Source organism: Hesperophylax consimilis, chromosome 12 (assembly GCF_061612785.1).
Source record: "Hesperophylax consimilis isolate HC1 chromosome 12, BYU_Hcon_1.0, whole genome shotgun sequence".
In the NCBI taxonomy this organism is placed as follows: domain Eukaryota; kingdom Metazoa; phylum Arthropoda; class Insecta; order Trichoptera; family Limnephilidae; genus Hesperophylax; species Hesperophylax consimilis.
The window spans coordinates 4,944,292-4,957,559 of NC_142847.1; positions in this window are offsets into that span (position 1 = coordinate 4,944,292).

The window sequence follows — 13,268 nt, forward strand, 5'->3', positions numbered from 1 at the left end:
AAAATAGTATACATATATTAGAAGTTTAGGTGGTGTTGATTTAACGTTTGCACGCGCTAAACCGCCCAAGCCAACTATCACGCCGGCAACGACTCCAATCGGTACTTTTCCGGCGACTTTATTCAGCATTAGGGAATATTTAAAAATTAATATTTTAAATAAAACACTTTAACACAATTAAAACATTTTACGAGAGATTTGAAGTCTGATAGAGATATTGAAGGAAGGGTAAATGCAGGTAACTAAATTAATGGAGGACTGAACACGGTTGGTGCTAACAAAACTGCCCCAAGAAGCGAAGCTAGCAGTCCACAATGCAGTGCTGGTACCTGCCCTGATGTATGGCAGTTTTTCAAGGAACTGGCAAAGGAAGGACAAAAGTGCACTGAATGCTGTAGAAATTAAATCCCCGAGGTGTATGTGTGGTAAAACCACGTAACGAAAGAAAGGCTGATGTAAGCGTAACGAATAAGATTAAGAAAGTGACGCTCAGATGGTTTGGGCATGCAGAGCAAATGAACGAAGAAAATACTGTAAGGAGAATATATGACGCAGATGTGAATGATAGAAGAAGTCTAGAACGCCCGAAGAAGACATGGCACGATCAAGTGAATCAGATACTTGAGTCGGGCCATGTCAAGAGTTAGAATAATAGAAGAGTATGTATGAATGTGAATGAGACAAGGAGTGTGTGCAAAGACCGAATAGTTTGGCGGTCTGTCTTCTCTGCCTACCCTTACAACGAAACGGCGCGATGGTTAGTTAGTTAGTTACATTTTAATAAATTTGATTATATATCCCGTGATTTTAAAAAATCACGGGATATTATAATAATTGTACGGTTTGTGAAACTGAAAGAATTTATAAAAAAAAAACAAAATGCCTCAGGATCACTGCCTTTCAAAAACAAATATTTGCCTCAGGATCACTGCCATTCAAAAACAATCATTTGCCTTAGGATCACTGCCTTTCAAAAACAAACATTTGCCTCAGGATCATTGCCTTTCAAAAACAAACATTTGCCTCAGGATCATTGCCTTTCAAAAACAAACATTTGCCTCAGGATCACTGCCATTCAAAAACAATTATTTGCCTTAGGATCACTGCCTTTCAAAACCAAGCATTTGCCTCAGGATAATTGCCTTTCAAAAATAAACATTTGCCCCAGATGACTGCCTTTCAACATGCCATTACATAATATTATGTAATTGGATCATTTATACAGCGCCGTTTATGTGAAAAATGAGATTTCCTAGGATCTATCTAATTTAATTATTTATAAACGGATACAGAAAACATAGTTACCTGGTAGGTTACTTCATATACCTAAACATACTTAGCAAAAGAAATTAGCAATATTTTATATCAGTTAGTTTTCTCCGTGTATCTGATTTGAAAGGCAATGTGATCCTGAGGCAAACATTTTTTTATTTATTTATTAATTTATTCACGTTCTCCATAAAGCAGTTTATGCACCGATATATTACGGAGAAGATTACAAAATTGAGGTAAATCTAAGTATAAAAGTTTATGTGGGCAGTTTTACTATTTTGTGACATGCCTCAAAAGATAGTTGCTCAACGTTGACTGAACTGTGACGCTAAAAATATCAAAGGTCAATTAAATGCAGAATCGTTTAGCGTTTGATCGCTCCATTGATAGGCGAGTTTTTATAAGCAGAAGTCCTCGCTTTCGGAGTTTGAGATCTCCCAAGAGTATACTTGTTAGGCACATATAAGTTAACCTCTTTCAATATAAGGGGATTAAGTATAGTTCCAGAGATTAGTTTAAAATAATAAATTTATCATAACAGTAAAAACTTTCATCTACAAAAATCCTACAGTTATGATATTCCGTTATTTTTTACGGATCTACGCCAGTATTATAATAAAGAGTGAACCTTGTAAAATTCAGCGAAGGTCAGATGTCTTTTAAACAGTAACCTCTTGCAGAAGGCTAGCGAAGTCTGCTGCGAAACACAGAGGGTAGGCTTAAATTATAAATTATTAACTGCTGGAGATCGTTAGACATGTTAAATTGTTTTCTCTATCAGATCTGTGTTTCATATCTGTCCATAACACGGAGAAAAAAGAGCATGGACTGTTAAAAGCGTGATTGCAATCAATTTCCTAATACAAATTAATAATAATAAAAAAGATGCGCTTTTCCAGATAAATATAATGACGAAACGAGACAATATTAGATATGAACCCTCCTAATAACATTTTCGTATTTTACCGACAGTTTGTAATTTGTAAGTAAACCTGTCAATTAATTCGTTAAAGGCATGCAGACCCGTTTTTAATAGGAACACGAATAATTTAACCAGATTTTTACTATGAATTAGCAATATTTTAAAATAGATGCCTATGGCGAAGCTTAATGCTAAATTACTATTTTGATTAATCTTTATAACGAATTGGTGTACATTATGAATACCAAAAAATGTGCTTTAGATAAATTGAAGGTTTTCTTATCGTTTCCCTTGAGTAGAATACAAATAAAAAATAAATTACTCAATAAAAAATATAAATGAAAACTACTAAAAAAAGATTTTTTCAATAGAAATGTATGAACGCGCAAAGGACATAATTAAAAAAAATACAGTTTTATAGCTAAGATTTTTTGTGACAGTTTCACTTGATTAACTTTTTTCTTTCTTATAAAATTATTTACAAAATAAATAAAAACCAGTTTTAGGCTTGAAATCGAACGTTTCTAGATTCCGTTTGTCAAGCGATTTTAATGCCTATTACCTATAATATAAGGTATACCAAGAATTTACACATTTTTGGCTTGTAGCTTCCTCTTATGACGCAAACCAATAATTCATCTCAATATTCAAAAGCACAACGTGTCAAAAGTGTTTCATTTGACAACTAGCTGTACCCCACCACGCGCTGCTGTGGCTCAGTGTGTGCAGATATAGAAACAATGGTGCGTGTGACTTTTACATCCAACAGATGGCGTTATTTTTTTTTTTACCTGTCTAATATTAAAAAAACTTGCGTATTCGAATGCAACGTTGTGTTAAAAATTCAAAGCAATTGATAAAGAACTTTCGCAGATCTAAGATTTTGAACAAACGAATGTTTACGCTTTTATTTTTACATATTGAAAATAACGCCATCTATCGGTGTGAAGTTTCAAAATATAATTTGAGATTAACCTTAAAGGCCTGCAGTCCAGTTTTTAACACATTTTAAATAAATTTGCAATATTTTATATTTATATTTTAAATTTGCAATGTTTTCTCCGTGTACGTAGTTAGGTAATAGGTTTCTTCAATAATTATTATATATTTTATAATACATCCATTTATATTTTTAGGCAGTCGGAGTGGTCCAATGCCTAACATTCAACACAAATAATAGCGAATAGTGGGCACTGGGCAACGAAAGGTGATGTTGTTAGGTTTTTGTGTGCAAGCCACTCGAGGAATCTGGGAACGAAAAAATTCAAACCATGGCATCCTTGTGTGTCTAGATTGTGGTGACCATGATAATGCTAGTTAAAAGCAGTATTTCAAAATTATGTACATAAATCCTTAGAATTGTAAACAGTGGTTCCATGATAACTCAAAACCCCTTTAAAATGTGATACAAAGTCATTAAAAGTGATTAAAAAAAACTAACCCGTAAACCTAGCCTACGTATCCTAGTTTTTCTTTTATAGTGATTTATTTTTGGGGTATTATGCCGTGTTGTGCTACATCATTTAGCCAACGTTTTGGGCAACATTGCGGTGTCCATCATTAGGGTTGATGTGCAATGTGTATCTTGCTGGAACAGGCGGCCAGTGTCATAATCTGCATAAGGAATGCGTGATCTGCATTTTCTGATTCCGAAAGTTAAACAACGAAGTGGATCGCCTTTTTTTTAAATGATTGATTTTTAACTTTGTGTTGAATGATTTATATTAAAAACCTAATTACCTACTGTTGGCAAGTATTACCAAAGATACAATACTTTGTCATACAATGGGTTGTCAATATATTTTTTAAACTTTAGGTACCTACCTATATCTACTTTGAATGCATGCCCTAAATGATATATTAATAAAATATGATCTCTCAAATGATCCAGTGAGTATTATTATTAAAAATAATCTTTATGTAAAATATGACAATACTGTTTATGGAGATGAGCAGAAACCAACATTCCTGGCAAAATCATTCATACATATAGACATTCAAATTAATCAACTTGCCCTAACATGAAATCTGGGTATCACTTCGACGAGCTGAAGGCATACCACGTGACCATATTTTTGGCACCAGGAGGGTTCGAGAATGCTTTCAAGCTATGACATCAGTTGTCCATTGACCATCGAAGAGCGCACATTACAATAACTAGACCATGCGCAGAAAATTAAAGTACGGCAAAGGTCTGCAGCGTTGTCCATTGTGGGACTTTTCTGAGTATTATCCGAATGTTCGTTCTTAAACGAATCACCTAGCGTAGCGACGCTAATATTGAGTGAGGTGACTAAATTTTAATACACTTGTAAAAGAGTCAAACTTAACCAAATATTAAATTTTGGAAACAAGCCCGAACTTTTGTTTACCCGACTTGGGTTATGTAGTTAAGTTTGTTATGTAGCCAGCAATTTGCTTGCCATTGTAAAAAGGGATGGTAATTATGGACAGCACCACGATGAATGTAACCCAAATCGATGACCTATACAAAAACATTGTACAAGCATTGAATAACTCAGCTATATCTGCGATTAACATAGGGAGAAGGCCAAAAAATGGGAGAAAATTGAAGGCTACAGCGGGTTGGAATGAGCAGGTTGCCTTATATTATGAAGCGTCTAGAAATGCACATATAAATTGGCTGCAGAATGGACGACCTACTGAAGGTCCCATCATGGAAGCTAGAAAAGAAACCAGATTGCTTTTTAAGAAAAAATATAAGAATTGTCAAAGAAACTTTGAGCAGAACAAAATGGACAAAATAGCGAACAGCTTTGAATGCAAGAATTTTTCATCTTTCTGGAATAAAACCAATGCCGTATTGAAAGCGAAATACACCGCACTGAGCCAGATTGATGGAAAATCTGTAAATAAAGATATTGCTGAAGTTTTCAGAAATACATTTTGCTCCGCACCAGATCAACCGCAAATAATGGTTAAAGGGATTGAAACAACAACGCACCAACCAGAACATCAGCCGTCCATCGTCATATTACCTGAGATGATCCAGCGAGCAATACGCAACATGGCAGGAGGTAAATCTGCAGGTCACGATGGACTGGTGATAGAACATGTAAAGCATGCGGGGGAGTACTTAACAATACTGCTTGCCTCTCTCTTCACTGCCCTGATCGGCCTCGGACACATTTCGAAAGAGCTGTCCAAAACAATAATAATACCGATCCCAAAAAGCCGCCAGTTGAACCTGACATCATCTGTTAATTACAGACCCATATCTCTTGCCACAATAATTGCAAGAATCAAGACAAGCTCAATACAGAGGACTCTCAAATGGGCTTCAAAGATGAATGCTCTACTGATACGGCCATATATAGCATGAAACAAACAATCGAATACTATAAAGCCAGAAAAAAAACGGTGTACGCATGCTTCCTAGACTTAAGCAAAGCCTTTGACAGGGTTTGTCATAATGCGTTGTGGAAAAAACTGACCAAGAAGTTCCACCACAAATTGTTAATATATTGAGAACATGGTAAAACCAACAGGAAAACTTTGTCAGATGGAATGAAAGCCTATCAGAAGCAGCCAAATTAAAGTGTGGCGTTAGACAAGGAGGCTCAATGTCTCCAGTGCTTTTCAACGTGCATATGGATGAACTTAGTAAAACACTAAATACGAGAAGAATTGGATGCCATATTGCCGGGGTATGTATGAACAATATTAGCTATGCAGACTACATGGTCATACTAGCTCCATCGATAAGAGCGATGAGAAAACTTCTGGCAATATGCGAAGCTTACGTTGATAGTCATGGGCTGATGTACAATGCTAAAAAGTCAACCCTGCTGATATTTAAAGCAAATACTGGTCCCACTTTCATTCCACCTATACGTCTCGGCGGGACCAACCTGAAAATTTGCAGCGAAATCAAATATTTGGGGCATGTCATCACCGATGATCTAAATGATAAAAAAGACATAGAACGTCAAAGAAGAGTACTGAGTGTGCGAGCTAACATGCTTGCCAGAAGATTCAACAAATGCAGTCCTCCGGTGAAGAAGCAACTTTTCCAAACATACTGCATGAGCTTCTACACTAGCGAGCTATGGACGACATACACACAAGGCGTCATGAACACACTCCGAGTACAGTACAACCACGCATACAGAGCCCTATTTGGCCTACCCTGGTGATGCAGCGCCTCACAGATGTTCACCGAAGGAAGGGTGCATGGGTTCGCTGCTTTGATGCGCCACAGAATAGCCGGGACGAGTCAGCGCTACCAGAGATCGGACAACACTCCTGTCCAGGCCGTTGCCCAGTGGCAGGGAGCGCCTCTACACCAGAGATGGAGAATTTCACTCAAGCCACCATAAAGTCCTAATGTGCTCATCAATATATTGATTTTTTATTTATTATTTTTATTTTTATTTATTTCTTTATTCATTTTATTTTTATGTATTAACTTAAACGTAAACTTTTATGGCAGGCAGAGCATGCACACACCGCTCTGTCCAGCTGAAATAAACATTATTATTATTATTACTAAGCGGATTTTATTTTCGAGGACCAAATGGTGAAATTACAATGCGAATTGCCTGTATACTGTCAAATTAATTTATTGACAAATCACCGAAAGTGGGACGGTCACGCCGCCTCCAGCACTTCGCGCATATTGGTTTGTTCCCCATGCCCTGATTGGCTCGTTTATTAATTTGGATGTCTATGTTCATTCAGCTTATTTAAAAAAATATATCGATGTAATTCCGGAATTAGTCGGAGATGTTGTGCAATTACCGTGCCATCTATCGATTTTCATAAAATCAATTTCTAGTTTAATTATTGATGTATTATCTTAATAATTTTTTTTTATCCATTTTTATCTAAAATATGTCCTTCGATTCTACCGATTAACCGTATGATTATTTTTTAATTATCTCGAGTCCATTCGTGCCGAGTTTTAAAGATATACGTTCCGTCTGGCCGCGAGGTCAATGGTCACCCGATTTTGCTGGAATCTTTTGGCGGTTATTGGTGATGTCATTTCCAACCGTCTTCTAGCCATGTTACTTAATTTATTATTGTTTATACTTTATTTTAGTAACATAACATCAACGTTTCTAGTTTAAAGCAGAAATCACGTTTGTATATTGTTGTCTTCAATCCACGAATGTATTATAAATTAAATGAATAAATTACACGAATAAATTATGTAAGATTTCAGTAATTATTTAAAGTTGGAACGATCGAGAATGTTTAAAACTCTATGGGTAAATAATTTGCTAACAACGAAGAAGATGTCATACAAAGTACTAATTTCGGTCGCGTGTCTGTCCTGTGTAACTCTGGTTCAATGAACTCGGATTTGATTTAAATATAAGTGTTGTTTTCAAAATATGATCTGATTGTGTGAAGAATTCAGACAAGTCGATAAATTGCCTACCTAAAATATAAATAAACCACTCACTAGATCGATACCTTCGGGGTTTTTGTATGAAATAAATTGGTCCTAAAAAACCATAGATATGCCAATATTATAGACAGTAAAAATCTCATTTGCAGTATACTTATTATACTATACACCAATGAAAATCTCTGAATGTTTATTCCTTAGATTTTCAGAGTTTTTCATTGGTGGATATAGTTAGGCAATCATATGACGTCACAATATTTAGGTTCCAATTTTCGATCGGAGTTATGTGATAACAGTCTTAGCAGAAAATATTTTAATTGTCATTTTCAAAATTGGAATTTAGACCAGTGATTTTGTATACTATGTACTATGATTATGGAATGTGGAGATATTTATTTTTTCACCGTAATTTTACAACATTATAAATATTTGCCTGAACAAAGTATGAATAAATAATTATATATTGACATTCTAACGTAGTATGACGTTCATTGATCAAATGCATTGTACATATAGTTGTTTTATATTCGTGGATGCAATCTGTCAGCCAGTAGTTGATAATAGTTTGACTAGTCTATAGTTTAGTAGTAAGATAGATCGTTGTAGAAATTTATTATATATTTGTACAGCGCCCTTGAAGAGATTTTTCACAAAAACGACGCACTACAAATCATCAATATATTATTATTTTTAATTTGGAATAGGTTTACAGTTTAAAAACTTTCTCATTAACTTGCACATTTTTCAAAGAATTTTAACAAAAAGTAAGTTTTGAGAAAAATTTCATCCAATTTCAGAGAAATGAGTGTCTGTGCGTGAGTGCTACCAAAAGTTGATAAAATGCATTGTCATCGATAGCCAGTCTATCTTCCGATTATCAGCTCGATCAGATATCGGGAAGTGGGTTAATTTCTACTTTCCAGATTCCTATTTATTCACAATAAACACATGAAAATAATTGCACGTTTATTTAGATTTTTTTTGATAATATTAAATTTACCGTATAAGAGAAATTTCCGATTACTGAACATTTTCAATTTTGGAAATAGTCAGTTTTGAAATATAACCCCACAAATTAGGTACTATTTCGCAGTGTCATTTCCACCAAGAGCTACGAAGCCTAAAATCTATTTATATAAAGAGTGTCTGTGGCCTTTGGCAGGCGAGCTGGCGGATGTGGACATATTTTTTATACAAATCTACAGTTTAATTTCAGGACTGATTGACAAAACAAGAGGAATGTGAGAAATTGATTGACGAAACATGAGGAAGGTCACTGTCTACATGAAATTTCGAAAAACTATCTGTAAATACCGGGTAATGCCGGGGACTACATCTTTACAAATAAAACGATTTTGTTTCAATGAGAATTATTGAATTTTCGGGTGGAGCTAGGTTTGTGAATATTCAATATATTTTGGTACGTAGGTAAAAAAAACAATTCTGGACCTAGGAATTATAAGACGCCACGTCAACTTTTTTCCGATATGGACATTTATATATGGTGAAGATTTATCAATGTCCACAAAACAACTTATGTAAAATTAGTGGGAGGAGAAGGAGATGGGGAAGAAGAAGGTGGGGAAGTATCTGGCCATTCAGATCTGGTCACCAAATACGACTAAAGCCATTTCAAGCAACGTTTCAAATCTGAATGGTCTTCCACCAGGGCGATACTGAGAGTATTTTGTGACCTATGGCAAGGTTGTTGGTTATCCAAAAAATGCTTACCGTGGCGTTGGTGCCCATATCCGTCTCCCAAATTAATAAAATAACTTAAAAAATATCAATAAAGCAACAAAAACATGTCCTTAATTTTAAAAAAATGTTGAGATGAAGACAACCCCATAAAATATCGAAATGGTTAAATATTTTTTTTTCCGTAATCATGTTTGTATCTTTAAAGAAACAATAAATTATAATAAAAAAAAGATTTTTGTTGTCGAAATAATTCAAAAATTCCATTACAAAAAACTTCCTTCTGCTCTCCTGTAAAATTATGAAAATGGTCCACAATTTGAAAATGAATTCCAATCCTGTCATTTCTACGAATTTTGTTAAGTAAACACGTTTGATAAATAAATAGATTATTTTAATTGGGTAGAGCATAGACATTCTTATGTCTGTGGGGTAGAGTCAATTGTAGTTCAATTGCCTAACGGTTTAATTTAAGAATTAAATGTCAGCAGACAGAAGTGTGTCCTCTTGAATTAAAACCTATTCTACCTACTAGTCCAGTCAAGATGTACATCCGTGCTTGCAAAAGGTCCAGTCATTCTGAATTTTTTATATGTTGTTAGGACCTAAACCAGTATTAAAAAAAAAATTTTGCAACTTCGAAAGTGCTGTGCGAGCGGCGGTGGACCTAAAAAACCAGGAAATTTTCGGATTTTTTTCAGTTTTTGATCAATATCTCAGTAAAGGAAGGGTCTGACCGGTAAAATCGGTTACATACTTTTAAAGAAGACTAAATTTGCTATAATTTGAGACTAAAGCAAGCTATATAAAGCCATTGGTTTTCAAGATACAGTTCTTCAAAAATAGGCAATTTTTTCCAAAAAGTGAAATTTTTTCGAAATGGTCACTTATTTTGTAAAATAATTTCTAAAATACGCATCTCACGTCAAATATTGTATTAAACAAAGTTGTTGTAAATTTAATAAGCTTTTATTTAAGACTAGATTGATATCTGTAGACTAAACTGTTCTCTCAAAAATGGCAGATAACCAAAAACAGTCAAAAGTGGATTTTGGGTGAAATGCAAATTAACTTTTCTCGCGTCTTTTTATGGTTATATTGTGCTGTGAAGTAAATCCATTAATCATCGTGGGTTTATCCTAGGGTTATAATACAATTACGACTATTTCAAATTTCAAGTACCCATTAGTACCTATACCCATGGGTACCCATATGAATGGGCACGCATATTCACGAGCTGTTCGAGCCCACATTTTGGCAAACCTCACACTGGCCAGCATTGTTTTTTATGAGGTTGACATAACTCCTGAGGAGCGAGACGAGACTGAAAAATTGCCGCGAGACACTGAAAGGTCTCTCACTATATCAGCAGAAGAAATTCACTACTCTACGACCTCCTACAACAACCAGGACTCCCGACAATTACCAGGAACGGTACTATTTACCCACGCGTTTGCCGGGTGCGATACCACCTCAGCACCGTTTGGCCAAGGAAAGACCAAAATCAGCACACTTCTGAGCAAGAGTGAACCACTTGCTGAGCAAGTGGAGGTCTTCCTTCGGCCAGACTCTACCTCACAAGCCGTGAGTGAAGCAGGCATCAAGTGCTTCATGGCTCTATATGGGGGTGACATCGCGAGGGATACTTTGGATTTCCTGAGGTATAAGACGTTTGTCACTTCAACAAACATAAACCTCGCCCGTTTGCCACCGACGGAAGATGCTGCAGGCCACCATGCAGCAAGGTGCTACCTCCAAGTGCAGAAGTGGCGGGGAGTCAACTTGAATCCCACTGAATGGGGGAGGAAGCTGTCTTCTCAAGTACTCACCCCCATCCCCACCACGATGGATCCCGCACCTCCTGCCCTTTTGCGAAAAATTTCGTGTAAATGCAATAAAGGATACTCTGGGAGCTGCTCGTGTAGAAAGGCTGGGCTCCACTGCTCAGTCCTCTGTCAGTCATGCGGTGGCAAATTTTGCATTAACGTCCCGGATGTGGAGCTGAAATGCTCGGACGATGAAGATGACCCGACTACAGACTGGGCGCCTCTCTCAGCTATGATAAAAAGAAAGACATGATTTGGCAACCAAGACACAATACCTACATGATTTATATTAGTTTTATTTTTTTGTGTACATGTAATTTGTCCTTATAGTAGGTACCATGATGTTTGTACAAGCATTTTGGTATGTAGGTATATAAAACAATGTTTGAAGATGACGTAATTCCCGATAGATGTAATATCTTTTCTTTTTTTCATCAAATATCTGTTAACTGTTTGATAAATAAAACCATAAAAAGACGTGAGAACAGTTTATTTGCATTTCACCCAAAATCCACTTTTGACTGTTTTTGGTTATCTGCCATTTTTGAGAGAACCGTTTAGTCTACAGATATCAATCTAGTCTTAAATAAAAGCTTATTAAATTTACAACAACTTTGTTTAATACAATATTTGACGTGAGATGCGTATTTTAGAAATTATTTTACAAAATAAGTGACCATTTCGAAAAAATTTCACTTTTTGGAAAAAATTGCCTATTTTTGAAGAACTGTATCTTGAAAACCAATGGCTTTATATAGCTTGCTTTAGTCTCAAATTATAGCAAATTTAGTCTTCTTTAAAAGTATGTAACCGATTTTACCGGTCAGACCCTTCCTTTACTGAGATATTGATCAAAAACTGAAAAAAATCCGAAAATTTCCTGGTTTTTTAGGTCCACCGCCGCTCGCACAGCACTTTCGAAGTTGCAAAATTTTTTTTTTAATACTGGTTTAGGTCCTAACAACATATAAAAAATTCAGAATGACTGGACCTTTTGCAAGCACAACCCCCTTTTCATGTTTAACTTGACTGGACTACTACATACATTTCATATTATCCGGTCAATATTTTTTATACATCTAGAACTAAATCAGAATTACAAAAAACGGTATCATTGTTGCTAAAGTGCATTAGCGATAACAGTATTTGTTCAACAACAAATGAACCTTTGATCGATTTAACCGTAAGTGTATGACCTAACCTAACCTTGATTCTAGATAAAATCCCGATCAATGAGTATAAAGCAGGGAAATAAGCAATGCACGGAAATGAGAATTTTTTTTAAAATCTGGTTAAATTATTCGTATTCCTGTTAAACATAAACCTCCTAGATCATAAGGCCGGGACACTCATTCAAAGCAGCCTTTTAACTTACATGGGGTTTTACAAACATTCTCGTTTTATCTTGTTTTCAATTTATTCTTATTTATTAAAACAACTTGAAATGTTTTAGTTAATTTTTGTAGGTTCCCATACAAGTTAGGAGGCTAATTTGATTCAGTGTCCCGGCCTTGTGATCTAGAAGGTTTGCAGGTTTTCGTTAACCTAACAAACTATTGGCAAAACACGAATAAGTTATGGAGATGTCGGTACACGTGTTCATAAATCTAATATTTTCGGATTTCGTCATTTTATTTATTAGGTTAAACGCAGCTGCATGAACACGTGTTCAGATATATACTGATAGTTTGTTAGGAAATGGCCTGCCATCACGCTTTTAACAGGATTCTGATAAATCATTAATAATCAATTTTCTCCGTGTAGCATGTAAATTATCGTTAATTAAATTAACGAAAAAAATGCATCAATAATAAAAACCAGTTTTTCATTAATATTTCTAGCAGCGATTCGTTCGATTCTGACTAATGGCGAAACGATTTTCTGCCATTAAATAAAATATGATATGAATTATTTCAAACATTGCAACATTGCGTATAGAACCTTCTCGCTTCAGGCTGCATCCTGTTGCCTCCCAACTCACCGGCTAATGGGAGTGGAGAGGAAAAGAGGAAAGGCGATATGACTTTCCCTTGTTTGCAATTTGCAACGTTGCGTCTGCGATCTGTGGGAAGAACTTTTATCGATATTTGCGCATTGGCGGGGAAGACACGTTTCCCAATTTTATAACTTATTATTCCCTAATCTTTATTACGTTATTATCATTAAATATGTG